This window comes from Monodon monoceros, unplaced genomic scaffold (genome assembly GCF_005190385.1).
Source record: "Monodon monoceros isolate NGI ecotype Baffin Bay Population unplaced genomic scaffold, NGI_Narwhal_1 Super_Scaffold_18, whole genome shotgun sequence".
Classification (NCBI taxonomy): domain Eukaryota; kingdom Metazoa; phylum Chordata; class Mammalia; order Artiodactyla; family Monodontidae; genus Monodon; species Monodon monoceros.
Window position 1 is genome coordinate 139,582,691 of NW_021703774.1, and position 17,987 is coordinate 139,600,677.

A 17,987-nucleotide genomic window follows, 5' to 3' on the forward strand; every position below is an offset into this window, starting at 1 on the left:
ATGCAGGAGACACGGGTTTGTGCCCCGGTCCAGGAAGATCCCACATGCCGCGGAGCGGCTGGGCCCGTGAGCCATGGCCGCTGAGCCTGCGCGTCCGGAGCCTGTGCTCCGCAACGGGAGAGGCCACAACAGTGAGAGGCCCGCATACCGAAAAAAATAAATAAATAAAATGTTATTATATAATTTAATAATAATAATGAATATTATTATTTTCCTTAGCTGTTTGGGGAAAGTGTGCTTATGTTCACGTGTATCTGTTTAATAGACACAACACAGTTAAGGGGTGTCTGTGGGAGATGAGTTTACTGAGCACTTCTGGGCTCTGAAAGCCCCACCCAGGACTCCTTTGCCCTTGCCTTCTGCCTCCCTCGACATAGGCTGTCATTAATTCTACATGCTAACAGCTAACAGCAGTGTTACCTAAATAAATAATTATGATTTTCAATTAAGGAGCCCAGGACCTCTGGGAGCCAAGCTGACCCAGACACCGAGAGGCCCTGTGGCCCCATGAGGCTACAGAGGCAGCTGCAGTTCTGCCCTTAGCTAGACCAGCCAGACCCAGATTCAAAGGGGTTTCCGGATCCTGAAGCCTTGGACTCTCATGACCCACTACCTCCACTGCCAACCATTGTAACTTGGGGAGAACAGCTCTGGCCTGGGGGTCAGATGACTTAGTACTAGTCCTGTATGGATCGCTTGCCGGTTAGACCTGTGCCTCTCAAACTTGAATGTGCCTAGGAGGCACCTGGAGATCTGGCTAACATCCAGATTCTGATTCAGAAAGTCTGGGATGGAGCCTGGGATTCTGCATTTCTAATGAGCTCTAAGGTGACACTGATGCTTCTGATCCATGGACCACACTTTCAGTAGTAAGGAGCTAAAGCATGAGCTTTCCCCTTTGAACCTCATTTTCTTTGTCTTTGAGGCACTAGACTTGGTGATCTCTGAGGACGTGTCCAGCTCTGTTTTTCTGTGATTCCGTAATAAATAATAACCATGGCTTTTGTAGACAATGTTTATAGCAGTTATTAATAAGAGCCAAAATACAGAAACAACTCAAATGTTCATCAAACTGGGGAAAGAATAAGCAAATTGTGGTATACCCATACAATGGAAAACTACTCATCAATAAAAAGGAATGAACTATTGATACATTCAACAACATGGATGAATCTCAAAAGTATTATGCTAAATGAAAAAAGGAAGACACGAAAGATGGCATAACGTGTTATTCCATTTATATGAAATTCTAGAAAAGGAAAACTATAAGGACAGACATCAGATCAGTGGTTTCTAGGGGCCATGAGTAGGGGGAGGGTATTGACTGAAAGGGAGAAGGGGCAAAGTGTGATGAAGGGATGATGGAAATGTTCTATGTCATGACCGTGGTGGTGATTACATAACTGGATACATTTGTCCAAACTCATTGAATTATACACTTAAAATTGGAGCATTTTATGGTATGTATGTCGGTATACCTCAAGAAAGCTGATGACTCCCCCTCACAAAATCAAACACCCCTAGCTACTGTTTATTGAGTATCCACTACGTGCCAGGCATTTTACAGAATTTGTTTCCCTTCTTTTTAATACCACTTCACGGTGGGATTATCCGCTAGATAAGGAAACCAAAGCTCAGATGGGAACTGACAAAGAAGAGGTAGGATTTGAACTCAGGTCTGATGACTCTAGGACCTGGGATACTTCTGGATGGCTGTCTTGAGTCCCATATCCCTCAGACCTTTCTTGCAGCCTAATGAGTTCTAAAAGGTATCACAGGGTCATGCCTGGTTCCTGGCCTCTCTACCAGGGACTTTAATTTTAAGAAGTATTATAATTATCCATCCCTTTGTTGAGCACAAAACCCACCTTGGTTAGAACATGCCCCTAAAGTGACATTGGCAGCCTGGAGGGTGCAGTAAATCATTAATACATGTATTGCTTTATATGATTTTTGAGTAGAAAAAAGGTTCTTTTGGGAGCACACAGTATTTGGGGGAGTGGGCCCAGTGGGGAAGGTGGTGTAGGTGGAGTTTCTGATTAGGATACATGGAAAGGACAGCCCCACTGACCTGTCACAGTTCACCTGGGAGGCTAGGATTACTGTCTTCTTCATTTACAGACTGACACCCTGAGGCTAACAGGGGCTGAGCAACTTCTCTGAGGTCACGCAGCTTATTAGTGGCAGAGGCCAGGCTTGAACTCTGTTCTTGTGGCTCCCAGTTCCATGCCCTTCCCTTTTTCCCACAAGCAAGAAGAAGGCAGAGGAGCTTTGCACTTGAAAATTTATAGGGGTACCATGGCTAACTCAGAGCCATAAAAGAAAAACAGGCTATAATCCTGTGGACTCCATGGAGTGCCAGAGAGTAAAAGGAATTCAGGGATGAACAGAGCCAGAGGAGGCAGAAGCAGTCAGGGAAGACTTCCTGGTGGAGGTGAGGCCTGGGTAGGTTGGCCATGGAGGTTGGGTACAGCTAGGGCAGGCAGAGGCGTTGGAGTAATATTTGTGTCCCTACCCCAGCTCCCAAGGAAGACCTTGATCTGAACCAGGGGGAGAAGACCTGAACCATGGAGAGAAAACTTGGGAGGCACTAGGCCTGGACCTGGCCAAGATGACTGGAAAAGCTCTCTGCTGTTCTTTTTCCTCTGGTTCTGTCCAGAGGGCCTTTGTGGGAAGGGGAAGCAGCAAGAAGGGCATCAGCTACAGATGGGTGGAAGGGAAGTGGGAAGGTGTCCTCAGTGCCTTTCAAATGGCCTGCCTCTCAGCAACGCCAAGATAGCCAGCAGGTCTCCCCACTCAGTCAGGCTGGGCACCAGATCGTGCTGCCACAGTTACTCCAGGTTTGCCTAGGAGCTGCTGGGTATTACTCATTTACCCCCAGCCCTGATCCCACACCCACCTGGGACCAGGCCACTCTTCTGGGCACCCAGGTGGCCTGTTGGCTCCAGCAGCTGGTGCAGGATTAATAATTGAGGTTCTCTCCTGCGCCCTGCATCCACCAGGGACTAGCCCTCCTGCTGCCTGCTGTTATTGTGCTCTGATCAATTAGTGAGGAAGAAATGAGGTCAGAGAGAGCAGGTGTGGGCTTGGCTTTGTTTCTGGGGAAGGGCTAGGCTGGACTGGGGCTGGGGCGGGGTGGGATGGCAATGATGAGGAGACAGTTCTCACGGCTTTAGGCCCCGGGCGGTGGAGACGAGAGTGAACCACAGCAAGTGCACGACTTTTAGCTCAGAGGGCTTGGCCTCACCGTTGCCAAGAGATAAAAACAGCATTTGGAAAACATTCGTGCTCCAGGCTGCACAGGGCACTGGGATGGGCCCATTAGCTGCTTAATGTCCTGGATAATGACCCTCGGCTTCCGAGAATGTCAGCTGGAAACCCAGACTCTACCAATGGTGTGGAAACAGGCCAGTATCCTTGGCCTCATGTTCAAAGCCCTCCTCATCTAGCCAACCAACATCACTTGCTTCATCTACAGCCTTCCTCTCATGCAGCTCTCTGCTCCAGCGACCTGAACATGTCCTGGGCTCTCTTATTTATTTCCCTTCCTTTGCTTAAAATGTCACTCCCTTCTGTCCCACTTTGTTCAGTCTCTGCCTGGCAAAACCCTCCTCATCCTCCACGCATCACAACCTATGCCGGCTTCTTCATGAAGCCTTCTTTGATAGCCCTTATCAGAAGTTGTCTCTTGCCTCCGACCTCCGGGATGCCAGCAACATTTTACCTTATATTAAGGGGATCTGAGCTTGTTCTCGTCTTTGTTTCCTGCACAGAAGGCCATCACGTGTCCAGCTCTGGATGGCTGGCCTTGACTGTACGTGGCTTGTTCAGAAGACCATGACTTGGCCAGCATGCTTTCTGGCCCATGGTAGATCTGAGGAACTGTTTGTTAAGTCCAATACCCATCTGCACACATGCAGTCTATTTCTCTATATTACTCTGAACACCTACTGAGTACGCAACTTTTTCTCTGGCAAGATTCAGCTCCAAGTCAGGTAAATCTGTGGTCTCTGTATCTTTTACTCGTCTTCGATGGTGTGATTCACACTGTGCTGTGAATAAGGCAGGCTTTTTCTCCTCAAAAGACGTACATCCTGGCAAGCCGGCAAACAGCTACAGTGCAGTCTTCAAATCCAGGGCCCGCTCTCAGGGTCTAGGATTTGATGTTGTAAAAATTCAAATGATATAAAAGTGTAGGTAATAAAATATTTATTTTCTCCAGAATCAGGGCTGCTGCTGTATTACACAATTGCAGGGGACACCATTGCTATCGTGGTCTAGATGTGTGGCTCCATCTGGGCTTGCACAGTGCACAGGCTTTACAACCATACCTGATAGCCCCGCTCCAATCCTTCAACTACAGTTCCATTCCCCAGAGGTAACCACTGTTACATTTCTTATGTATCCTTTCAGATGCTCTATACATATCAAGCATTTGTGCGTACATGCGTGTGTGTGTGTGTATCCTTTTATACACAAATGGGATTATGTCATACATGGTGTTTTGCATCTTGCCTTCTTTTTTTTTTTTTTTGCGGTACGCGGGCTTCTCACTGTTGTGGCCTCTCCCGTTGCACAGGCTCCAGATGCGCAGGCTCAGCGGCCATGGCTCACGGGCCCAGACGCTCCGCAGCACGTGGGATCTTCCCGGATAGGGGCACAAACCCGTGTTCCCTGCATCGGCAGGTGGACTCTCAACCACTGCGCCACCAGGGAAGCCCGCATCTTGCCTTCTTAATACATCTTGAAATTAATTTCCTGTCAGAACATCTGGATCTGCTCCATTATTATTATTATTATTTATTTATTTATTTATGGCTGTGTTGGGTCTTTGTTTCTGTGCGAGGACTTTCTCTAGTTGTGGCAAGTGGGGGCCACTCTTCATCGTGGTGCGCGGGCCCCTCACTGTCATGGCTTCTCTTGTTGCGGAGCACAGGCTCCAGACGCGCAGGCTCAGTAGTTGTGGCTCACGGGCCTAGTTGCTCTGCGGCATGTGGGATCTTCCCAGACCAGGGCTCTAACCCGTGTCCCCTGCATTGGCAGGCAGATTCTCAACCACTACGCCACCAGGGAAGACCCCTGCTCCATTATTTTTAATACCAGCATACTATTCATTATATGTGTATACCATAATTGAATCACCCCCATTGATGAACATTTAATATTTTCACATGCTAAACAATAGTGCAACAATAAAGCAACAGACATCCTCATAGGTATGCCTTTGAACATTTGTAGATGAGCTTGTCTGAGGGACAAATTCCTGGAAGTTGAATTGTTGAGTCAAAGAGAAATGTGTGTTGGATGATACCAAACTTGGCTGATACCAAATTTCTCTTCAAAGACTGAGCTGAGTCTTTTAAGATGAGTAGGATCTAGTGAGGTAAAGTCATGGGCATATAAGGAGCAGCATGAGCAGAGGCGTGGCACTTGATACAACAGAGCCTGTGCAGAGGAACCGAGTCATATTGTACGGCCGGCCAGTAAACCTCATTGCGTGGTGAGTGACAAGGCTAACCTCTGTGAGGTAGTGGCCAAGTCACTCAGGGCATGGAGGTTGATTTATACCACAGTGGTTGGAAAACTATGGGTCTCTGGCCAAATCTGGCTCCTTGCCTGTTTTTATAACGAGAATGTTATTGAAATATGCCACACCCATTTGTTCGATTGTTGTCAATGGCTACTTTTGCTGCAATGTCACAGTTGAGCAGTTATAACAGAGTACATATAGTGAACAAAGCCTAAAATATTTACTACCTGGCCCTTTACAGAGAACGTTTGCTGTTCTAACCAGTCAGATCAACCTGAGAGTAGTGGCAAGCATGGAAGAGTTCCAAGGAGTAGAGGGCCTTGATCAGATTTGCATTTTGGAAAGATGCTCTGCAGAGAGGATGGGGGTGCGGGTGGCTGAAAGACCAGGAAGGAGGCTGGTGCGGTGACCCAGGTGAGAAACGATGGGGCCTGGAATGGGGCAGAAGCACTATGAAGGGAGAGAGGAGGGTAGAACTGGTGATGCTTGAAGAATGGCTGGGTGTCTGAGTGGGGAAGGTCCACTTGAGAAGTCAAGGATGTTTGGGGAGATGCTGTGTTCTGGTGTCGACATGTGTGACAGATGAGTCAGGCAACTCAGCGCCTCTGGCTCTGTGCTGACTGCTGTTGCCAAGTGCTCAGGACGTGGCTGCGCCGGACTTAGGGTCTCTGGTTTCTCTTGACTTGAAGGACCAACCTCCTCTAACCCTTAAGCTGGCATCAGCAGAAGGAGACCCAGGGATGTCTTATAAGGCTGTCCTCAATTTTTATCTTCTCTTATAGCACTAAGTCAGCTTTGATTTTGTATATAACCTATCTTTTTGATGTTTTGCCCGTTTGAAAGTTCATCATTAAGATGACTCAGATGATCCCTGAAGTGTGGGGGAACTTGGGCTCATAGTCCAGATCAAGCTGCTCTTTTGCCTTCACCCACCTCCATAAAGATCATCTCCTGGTCATTTCCCACAAGAGAATAATTTCCTCCCTCTTTGAGCTGGTAGGGGTATCCCATTCAAATCTGAGGTGTTAACTATAAAGAGCTGGGAACAATGATTCACCAGAATTTGAAAGGATAAAGACAAGAGATCTTCAAGGGCATAGGAATTAGCCTTTTTGGAAGTTAGTGACGCAGTCTCAGAATCACTACTGTCTGAGTCATAAGGATTATGTCCTAATGACAACACAAACAGATAAAAATAGAAAATAAAGAACAAACTTAGCTCAGAGAGGCTTGGGGTAGTAATTGTCTGACTTTTAGAACAGAGCAGTCTGGGACATCCTCTGGATTGACATGAAGTACAGTGAAGCAGAGAAGAGAGAAGGGACAAGGAGGGAGAGCAGAGGACAGAGAGAATGAAGACCAAGTGGTTAAGAATAGAGATGGAGAAGAGGACACTAAGTTCCTGCGCATAGTAGGTACAGGTGAGCTATTTACTGTGCCAGGAACTCCACACCCACAACTCATTTATGCCTTGTAAAAAGGCTTCCCTGGTGGCACAGTGGTTGAGAGTCCGCCTGCCGAGGCAGGGGACACGGGTTCATGCCCCGGTCCGGGAAGATCCCACATGCCGCGGAGCGGCTGGGCCCGTGAGCCATGGCCGCTGAGCCTGAACGTCCGGAGCCTGTGCTCTGCAACGGGAGAGGCCACAACAGTGAGAGGCCCGCGTACTGCAAAAAACAAACAAACAAACAAACTCTCAACTGTGGTAATGTCATCATGATCAGGAAGGGCAAGAGACGCATGCAAAATTTCTCAGACAATAAGTGGCAGAAGTTGGTGGGCTTCTTAAACCCAGGGCTATCTGACTCCCCAGACTGTGCTCTTTCTTCTATACTCTACAGGGCCAAGAGTGGGTAATGGGTAGAGTAGGGCAGAGGGAAGGGAATTTGGGAAGGCAACAAGGCTGGAGGAGGCTCACAAAATCCAAGCGCTTGCCAAGCCTAACCGCTCATGCCTGAGCGGCTGGCTGATTTTTCATAAAATAAAAGAAGTCCCTGAATTGAGAAATATGTGTGTCTCCTAGATTGGATTGTGCAGTGAACAGTAGTCAGAGGAGCAGTAATCCATCATGGCCTGGCGTTGGCAGGTGCTGCCAGCCGGAGCCCTGGTGGAACTGTCATGAAGGTGACCTTGGGAGAAAGCCAGGGTCCAACTTCCAGCTGCCTCCTGGGAGTCTGGGAATGGGGTGGAAGGGAGTTGGGTGACAAGTTCCCTGCTCCCTACTGTGGAGCTGTTTTTCTCCATTTTCTTTTCAGTGTTTTACATGCTTTGCCAATGCTGGTCGGGCAGTAACTGGCTGGGTCCCAGGAGATATGGATGGGGCTGAGCCTGGAGAGATGGATTGAGCCAGTAAGACTCCCAAATCTTACACTGAGATTCAACTTATCAGGCCTTGTGACCCCAGACCTAACTGTCCTTCCTTGTTAGCTGAGGGTCCTGCTGTGGAGCCAATCAGCCTGGGATGGGCCCTGGAAGGCATCCCCTCACCCAGGGAAGGCCAGTGGTTAAAGATTCTGGCTCTGTAGTCAATCAGACCTGAGTTCAAGTCCTGGCTTCATTGCCTACTTACTACCTGTGTGACTTGAGCAAGTTATGTAACCTCCTAGCCTCAGTTTCTTCATCTGTAAAATGGGGATTCTTAGTGTACTTAGGAGAAAGAAATAGGATAATGTAGGTAAAACCATTAGTTAAATGCCTGATGCACAGTAAGTATCTTGACAAAATGGCAGTCATTATAATCCTCCCTTGATTCCTCAGGGCTGCCCTGTCAGATGGGGATTACTTAGTCTATTTTACAGAGAGCCAGAGATGTACCCCTCTGTTCTTTTGTGGGTTTAGAAAAGACAGAGAACAAAAGTCTTGTTTCCTGGAAACAAGATCGCCATTTATCTGGCGATCCAGATAAATCGCCATTTATCTGACGTGGGTTCATGCCCCGGTCCGGGAAGATCCCACATGCCGTGGAGCAGCTGGGCCCGTGAGCCATGGCCGCTGGGCCTGTGCGTCTCAATCAATTGCTAGACACTAGCACTAACACTAGCTGAAGCTACTCCATACACTAACTAACTATTTGCAAAGAGTTTAGTGTAGTACCTGGAACGTGGTGATCACTCAGTTTATGGTAGCCAAGAATTCAGGAGGCCAGAAAGCCCAACAACATTCCCAGGAGACCATAATAGATCAAAGCTTACCAGGATACAAGATAAATGGCGATTAATCTTCTGTAATGAGTTGGAGCTACTTCTCCCTTTCCTTTTCAAGGCCTGGAGGTTACAACAGTCGTTCAGATAGATAGCCATGCCTAGGAGCTGTACTGTGGGCACCACCAATAATCTTCCCCTCTTTGTTGGCTAAATGCATGAGGATTAAAATCCTCACCTGTCAAGTTCCCCTTGGCTCTCTGATGCCTTCCAGGTTCTCTCAGTCCAGAAACTGAACAATCCCTGCTGTCCGAGTCTGGCCTAACATGGATGAAGTTCTTCTGAGATGGTGCTGCCCACTCACCCTGCCCAGCTTCCCTTCTCTCTGTCTCACTGGTCACCCCCTGCTCTCAACCTCATCTGCCCTGACCAGGGCCCGGCTTGGCCTCCCTACCTCTTATCTGGCCCCCTCCAACTCAATGTCCACACTGAAGCCAGATCGGTTTTCTTGCCACGTCACTCACCTGTCTAAAAAACACTTTTAGTTTTTCTCTGCCAACCGAACAAAACTCCAAACTTGTTGGCTGGGCATAAGTGTCTCACCCTTCTCAGTCTGAGCCCTGCCTGCCCTCCAGTATCATCTCCCACATTCCCTGCTGGCCCCGTTCCCTCCACATGCCCCATACATTCCCAATTCCAGGCCTCTGCCCTTGCTGCTCACACTGCCTGTGGTGCTGGTTCCCCCTCATCTGCCCAGCCAGAGCTCCAAAGCCTACCTAAAACAACCACACCGCCCCTCCACCACAATGGCCCAGGTTCTCCTTCACTGGACTCCCATCACTCTTTGCATGTGGTCCTTTTATAGCACTTGTTTCACTGGGTGGTAACTGGTGTTCACCTCTCTGCTCGGCCCCTTAGTTCCCCACTGGGGAGTAAACTCCTTCAGGACAAAGCCTTAGGTCCCCTTCATTGGTGTGGCCAGGGCTAATGGCTGGGCTATACCAACAGAGCCCTGCTGACTGCCAAAATGTTGAAATATTTTTACACCGGTTGGCAGCAGCTGTTCTGGCCTTTCACCTAGGACCCTTAGCCTTCCTACAGTCCAGCACATAAAGAGTTGATACTGGGAATGGCAGGGAGTTCCTGATTGGTCAGGCTGGTGTGACATTTCAGTCTTTCACAGGGAATGGGTCCTGTCCTTCTCTACCAGATAAACACCTCTATTCTTCCCATGACTTCTAAACTCATGAACAGTCTCAGTGGCTTTGGAGGCTCTGCTCTCTGGAAAGTAGCAAAAGCCCTCCCTTCAAGATGCCCAAGTCTGAGAACACAGGAAAGTGTGGTGCTTCTCTGGGGGCCTAGCTTGGAGGCAGGGACTAAAAGCTTTAGGTTTCAGGCCACAGGCTCTAGGTTGGGGCAGCCTTGGTGGCTCCACTCAGTTATGGAACCCATACTGCACACCTGGCACCAAGTGATGCACCTGGGCTCCAGAGCTGCATCAGGATGGACCCTGCCATTTAGAGTGCACAGCCTGGATGGGGAGACAGGCATGGAAACAGACAAGAACAGTATAGGGTCATAACAGAGGTGAGGGTTGTGGTGGGACCTCCAGAGGCCTAGAGTCAGGAGAGCTCCTTGGAGAATGGGGAATGTAGGCTGGAGCTGAGTCCTGGGTGACACAGAGGAGCCCTGCCCTGTTCCCAAGGTCACGCCCACAGGCCACTGCCCTTCTGGAGGAGCAATGCCCAGTCATTGCTCTGTCTTGTTGCTGGTCTTCTGCTAAACCACAGTGTGAGTAATAACAACAATAACTAAAACTTAGATAGTGCTTGTCGTGTTTTAGGTGCTCTGTATATAATGACCCATTAAATCCTCACAATGACCCTCTGAGGTAGTTGCGATCACTCTGCCTATTTTATTGATGGGGAAACTGAGGCAAAGAATATTTTTGAAACTTGTCCAAGGTCTCAGAGGTAGTATGTGGCAGAGCAGCCAGGCAGCCTAGTTCTAGGGTCTCTGTGGGCTTAACCAGCATGCCACACAGCTCCAGTTTCACTGTTGGGGCCTCATCTCTGCGATCAGCGGCAGGAAGAGAAGCCTCAAGCGTCTGGAAGGGCTTTTCCTCTGGAATGTTTCATGTGGTTAGTAGTCCCACAGTCTCAGGCATCAGCCACCTTCTGACACAAGCTCCTGAGGGCCCAGGGGCATTGTGTATCTGTGGTAGGGGGAGGGATGTGTCACTCTGAGGGCCCTAGCCGTGGTCAGTCACACACCATACCCTCAAAACAAGAGTAAGCTCACTACCTACAGGAGCCCAGCCCTGACAGAGGGTCCCTGAAGCTGCAAAAGCCTGGCCTCGTTCTTCCTCATACCCACGTCCTCACAGTGTCTCCTCCTCTCAGAGAAGGCTGTAAAGGGGAGGTGACGTCTAAGCTGGATCGTGAAGACTGAGGAGGAGTTTTCACGCAGAAGAGAGGAGCGCAGACATTTCAGGTCGATGTCGCTGCCCAAGCACAGGCGTGAGCGTGTGAAACAGCACCATGTGTCTGGGGAATGGGGAGGACTAAGGTCAGTGATAAGGCTGGGAAGGTAAGAGCCTATGACCTTGGCCTTCAGTCAGTGGGCAAAGGGGAGTCATGGAAGAATATGGAGCAGTAGAGCTGCATGACATATTAGTGTTTTAGAATGACCACGGAGCATAGTCAGAGGGAGGGGCCTTTGGTGGGGCAGCCAGGAGGGAAGCTGTAGGCATAGTCCGCCTACAATAATGGTCTGAATTAAGATGGTGACAGAGAAGGGGGCAGCCAGTAAATGCTTTTGAGGACTTAGAACTGTTGACGGTGGGGTGAAGGAGGGGGTGAGTTGAGGCTGATCCTCAGCTTCCTGACTTAGGTGACTGGGGGGTGGGTTTCCAGGAGGAGGGGGTGCATTTGGGTGGATGACAGTGAGATCTGTTTTGGTCTCTGACTCAGGGGGGACCTGGGTGAAGATGTCCCTTGGGTTGTTGCCTATACAGGTGAGCTCAGGAGTGGGCTCTGGTCTAGAGATAAAGATCCAAGGGTCCTCAGAGAAGGGAAGAACCTGAAGGCATGGGAGGGGGTGAAATTCCTCAGGGAGAATGTTGGTGACACCAGGAAGGGTGATGAAAGACTGGACCTGAAGGGAGACCAGCAGTACAGGGGTGGGCTGCAGAGATGCTCTCTTCAGGTGTAATTCATTCATTTATCAAACTGAGCCCTGTCTGTGTGTCAGGCTCTGCCCTTTATGCTGTGAATGCAGCAGAAAATAAGACAGGAGAAAAACCTGCCCAGTGGAGGTGCCTTCTAGTGTGGAGAGGTGGACATTCACAAAGTAAAATACGTAGTATGACGGATGATGGTAAGTGCTCTGGAGGCTCAGTAAGCAAAGGATTTAGGGAGGGTCAGGTGGGGCTGCAACTGCAGATGGAGGAGGTCTCACTGAAAAGGAAGCATTTGAATGAATATTTGAAGGAGGTGAGTGAGGTGGATGTCTGGAGGAAGACCGTTTTAGGAGAGGAAACAGCAAGTGCAAAGGCTCTTAGGGAGGAGTGTGCCTGGCACGTGGGAGGGATAGCTAGAAGGACATGGGACTGTCACCAAAAAGTGTATAAGTATTACGATTATATAATTATTATATAGTTTCTAGTATCTACCCCTGCTCTCTATTGCCATGATTTTTATAGAAGTGATCTTGGGCGAGTCCTTTAACCTCTCCATGCCTCAGTTTCCTCATCAGTAAAACGGGGATAATAAGAGTATCTACTTGTTGGTTGGATCAAATGAGTTAGTGTATACAAAGTACCTTGCTCCGGACCTGGCACAGACTAAGTGTTTGCTGCTACTCTATTAGTAGCATTATTATTATTTTCATCCTCACCATCTCCCCCTGTCAAGACTTGCAAGCCCTTTAAGGACAATGGCTGTGTGTGGTTCTTGCTCACAGTCCAGGGCCAGCTCAGGGCAAGGCTCATGATATGGGCTCTATAATGGGAGTTTTTGGATTGAACAAATAAAAATATAAATGGCAGGACATGGAGGGAGCTAGGTCCCTGCTGGCCACCCCCCCCCAGATCCCCAGGTCCCATAAAGCTGGCCAGAGCCTGGGCGGCTGGGGCTTGAAGCAGGTCCAAACTCAACAATGGCGCATGCAGAGCCTCCGGGCCTGACAATCTATTTGCTATTAGGATAATAAATAAACAAGTTGCTTGTCAGCACGGGGACTGGCACGAGCGCCTTAGAAGATAAATGCTGCCTCTGAAATAGACAAATATTTACCATCCTCCAGACGAAGTTGTCAGCCCTGCTAAAGGCCTCCGGGGGCTTAGAATTAAAGTGAACGTTGAGAGTTTTTTCTCCCTATTGGAAATATATCAGCGTACTTCTTCATAACAAAGAAAGTGAAACTGGGCTTCCCTGGTGGCGCAGTGGTTGAGAGTCCGCCTGCCGATGCGGGGGACATGGGTTCGTGCCCTGGTCCGGGAAGATCCCACATGCCACGGAGTGGCTGGGCCCGTGAACCATGGCCGCTGAGCCTGCGCGTCCGGAGCCTGTGCTCTGCGATGGGAGAGGCCACAACAGTGAGAGGCCTGTGTACCGCAAAAAAAAAAAAAAAAAAAAAAGAATGTGAAACTGCCTGTGTTGAGCACCTACTATGTGCTGGGGCTTCCGTCAAGCTCACCACAATTCTTTGGGGGTAGGGACCGTGATCTCCATGTTTCAGATGGAGAAACTGAGACTTGCATGAACGACTTGCTGAAGGCCACACAGCTGGTGGTGGTTGAGTTGGCATTTGAACCTGACCCCTAGCCCAGGATTTGGGTTGGAGTTTCCTGTAGCCAGTATGTCAGGATTCTTAGCTCGGTGGGAGGAGGGGGTGGCAGGAAGACAAGTTCCTCTCCCCTGATGATGCTGGGGTCACTTTTCCTTCACGGAAGAGACAAATGAGGCTCATGAGGGACTGTGCACCTGAGTGAGGGGGTTACAGGAGGATGGAGGAAGTTGAGTTATTAAGACTGCAGAGTGTCAGAGATGGGAGAGGCTTTAGAGTTCCTTGTACAGATGGAGACCAAGTTCTGTCCCAGTCCTAATACATTAGCTTCTGCTGTGTGTACAGGAATCAAGTGATGTGGCCCCTCTATTTTACAAATCAGGAAACTAAGGCTTGGAAGACTGGTGACTTGTCCAAGACTACATGGCCATGAAATGGCAGCCCCAGGGTTCCAAAGTGGAGCATCTCCAGATTGTACAGGTAGCGTTAGTGGGGCACCTACCTACCAGACTGCCATGGTTCAATCCTGGTGCTGTCAATTGTTAGCTGTACGACCTGGAGCAAGTTACCTGGCTCTTTGTGCTTCTGTTTCCTTATCTGTAAAACAGACATAGTAATAACTTGTAAGGTTGTTAGGAGGGTTAGAAAAGTATTAAGTACTTAGACTGTGCCTGACACATAGCAAACTATTACTAATTATTATAGCAATTATTATCATCATTATTGAGTTGTTTGTGTGTCAAGCATTCATTCAGCAAAATTTCTAAGTATCTGAAGCAGATGCGGTCAGTGCCCACCCACATGCCCCCAGCATTTACCATTTCTGAGGACAAGGGGCAGGTCAGAAGTACCAGGGGTGTTAACATCCCACCTCCCCCAGAGCAGCTCTCAGGATGGGAACTGGTGGATAAATATTCCAGCTCCCTCACCCCCAGGTGGGAGAATTCTGAGATAAGAGTTCTACACTGGATCCCACAGTTAGGTTCTACTTACTCATGGGGGTGGCTTGCTTAAACATGCACCGTTTTTTGGTGACTGTCTCACTTCCCAAGTTTCCTTCTAGTGTTTCCTAGGACCCTTTGCCAAATATACGACCTCTACTTGAATCCTTGTTTTAGAATCTGCTTCTGGGGAAACCCAAACTAAGACAGTTCCTAATGTGTATCAGATTTTTTGCTTGGGATTGGGGTAGATGAAGTGAGGTTTGGGAGATGGGAAGTGAATTTCTGACAGAGGGAACAGTATCTGCAAAGGCACAGACATGTGAACAATCTGTGCTTGGTGAATGGCCAGGAGAGCAGTATGGCTGGGGCAGAGGGCTTATCAAACCTTACAATTTGACTTTCAGTTCGGCCATGATCGGGACAGGCTTAGGAAAGATCCCTCAGATGGCCATGCAGAAAACTCTGTCCAGACAATAGTCTCAATTTAGTATTTGAGGACCTCTCTGCCAAGGGTAGGGTATCTATCTGCATTTCTTCTGGAAGTCTCCGAAGGTGTTCATCAGCTTGAGGTTGGTTTTAAGTAGTTGAAGTTCATTAGAAAACACCAGTAATTGCTCATGAACCCCACTGCAAAAGGTTCAACTTAGAAGCTGTGAAGGCAGCTGAAAGTTGTCTGGAACTGGTGTGGGCAGGAAGGTCATTGCAGTCCTAGAAATGACCTCTGCTCCCCTCAAAAGGCAGGGGCAGGGTCTAACCTCTTCCCTTCCCTGAACAAAGCTTTCCCTTCCTCGTGTCTCTCCTCCAAGAAGCTCTCCTTCCACACACACACACACACACACACACACACACACACACACACACACACTACTGATCTTCTCATGCTTATGCAGTTATTTCTGGGTGAGCACTCTTTTTGTTATTCAGTTCATCAAACAGTCCCTGAGCTTGCACTTGAGCAGGACTCTATTCCAGGCCCTGGGGACCCAGTGATGCCTCAGATGTAAGTATTTGCCCCAGGGAATCTCTCACTTTGGACAAGGCGATGGACGTGTAAACTGACAGTGGCTTATATGGTGAGGAAAATGTCACAACAGAAAGTCAGAAGGAGAGATTGATCACATCTAGGGAATAGGTCATGGAAAGCAGCTCAGAGCCAATGAAGTTCAAGCAGGGTTTTAAGGATGCTGAAGAGTTGGGTGCTGCACTTTCCTGATTAGGTGTGTGCCTTCCTATGAGGATGAGCATCTGTCTCTACCAAACTTTTAGTTTCTTCCCCTAGCTCACACCCCTCCACAGCAAGACACACTCAGGCTCTACCTCTAGCCTCAGCCACACCAGGAGTCTTACTTCTTCCTGGTGGAGAGCAGGAAGTAGCTGAGAGCCTGGACCTGGGACCAGTGCTGCTCCCCCACCCCCACTTTGCTATTGAATCCCTGAGCTGGAAGCTCCCCTCCAAACCTTGGAAACCCTGGGGCTCCTTTAGTTTCCCTGTTGAGACACTCATATTTCAACTGTCTCTTAGTTCAAAAGAAGCCTCCACCCTAGTCCTCTATCCTGAGTTTAGACAGCCTTTATTTCCTCTTCTAGTTTGTAACTCTTATATGAGTATCAGTTCCAAAGTTCCCTTTACCATTTCTTCCAAGGTTCTTGGAGCCCCACTGTAGAAAGATTTCTACTATCCCAGGATTCCAAGGTGGATATGCAGAGTAGGTCTCCATGGTGATACCCACCAGGCTTCAAGTGGAAGGCGGCATAACTTAGAGACAGCACATGCAGGCTTTACCCTTAGAGAGGTGTTGGTTAGAATCTAAGCCTGCCGTTTCTTTGCCATATGACCTTAAGCAAGATATTAATATCTCTGAGCTTCAGCCTCCTCTTGTGTGAAATGGAGACTTAATAACCTACCTCACAACTATAATAAATGACTTATATAAAAGGGTAAGCTTAGCGCCTCTCAGAGAGGCAGGAGGAAAAGGTGACTTCATGCCTGCTGTCAACACACAACTAGCTCTCTTGCTCTGGCCTGGACCCCTTTCTACAGAGCTGGGGCACCCCATTTCACCTGTTTTGTTTCTTTGCTGTCTTTCCCCTCCAGATTGTGAGATCGGTGACAGACTCCAAATCCATTATCTGATTTATTTTGTCCTCACAATATGAGATGGGCCCAGGGGGGTGGAGTGAAGGTGGAGTGCTTGATCACATAGCCAGGCAGTGTCTGAGTGGATCCTGGGACATGGCTCTGGCTGAGCCCATGCTACCACTCTGCTAAGTCAGTTGGTTAGACCCTGGGGGATGCTAGAACATTCTGATAGAGCATTCCAAAACTACTGAATATTTCAATCAACCAACCTGGTTCCAATCTCGGCTTCTCTCCACTAACAAATTCACAATTTCTGATAATTCAGAATTTGTGAGCTGGCCCGAAATTTACCTTTGCGTTTTCCATGAAAAGTCTTAGCAAAAGTAAATATTTCTGAGGAAAAAATTGCAATGGCGATGTTTAATTGATACTAAATGTATTAACATGATGTGCCCATGGCAAAGATTCATATCCGTTCTTAGAAGTGAGTTATTCTAAGCATGAGTTTGTTGGGCAGTAGAATACGCCACTTGGAGAAATGCAGGGCAAAACATATTTCCTGGCTTTCATACTGTAATTCACACTTTTCTTTGTTAGAGTCTCTAAACATCTCCCCCACAATCAGCCACACTAATTCTGATTATTTCTTTTTCAAGTGTTTTTATAAATGGGACAGACCCTGACTCTGCCAATTGTTGTGCCATTACTCATATTGAAGATGAGGGAAAAGAGGCAAAGGGGAAGCCTTCAGGAGTCCAGTCCTAGATCCTCCACTAGCTCTGTGTGCTCTTGGATAAGTTATTTAACCTCTCTGAGTATTTAAGTGGCATTCAAGTCTCTCTTTACTTTGGCCCAACTTACTTTTATAGTCTCAGCTCCCACTTATATTCCATGTATCCCCTAAGCCCTCCAGTCAAACAAACTTACTTCTCATTCCAGGAACATGTCCCATGCTCTCCTGCTTCCTCCTTCACCAGGATGCTCTTCCTTTCTATGCCATTAAAACCCCATGCATCTTTCAAGACTCAGATGAGAGGCTGTTTTCTCCATAAAGATTTCTTCCCAGTTGGCTGTGAGCCTCCCCTACCATCCTGTTTGGGTGCTTTTAATCACATGCTACCTGGCAATAGAGTTCTTGTAGACATGCCTTTTTTCCTATTAATAGAGTGCAAGCTCCTTGAAGGCAAAGCCAATATCTTCTATATCCTCATAAATCCACACTGGGGACTTGGGTTGTACAGCTGTAAGTGAAGAAGCTGGAATTCACAGTTGGGGGTTCTGGCTGCAAAATCCCTGCTTTTGCCTCCCCATGGCATGGATGAAAGAGCCTGTTTCCCTGGCTTTCAAATGCAGACAGATATAATATTCTCTGCTTTGTGTTACTTGTAAAGATGAATCATAAACTCTGAAGTTCTGTCATTCTCAGAAGGTTATGAAATGGCTAGGGCTTTCTTGGATGAAAAGGCTGAAAATTCAGCAGGAATGTAATAGCTTATCTATGGGGC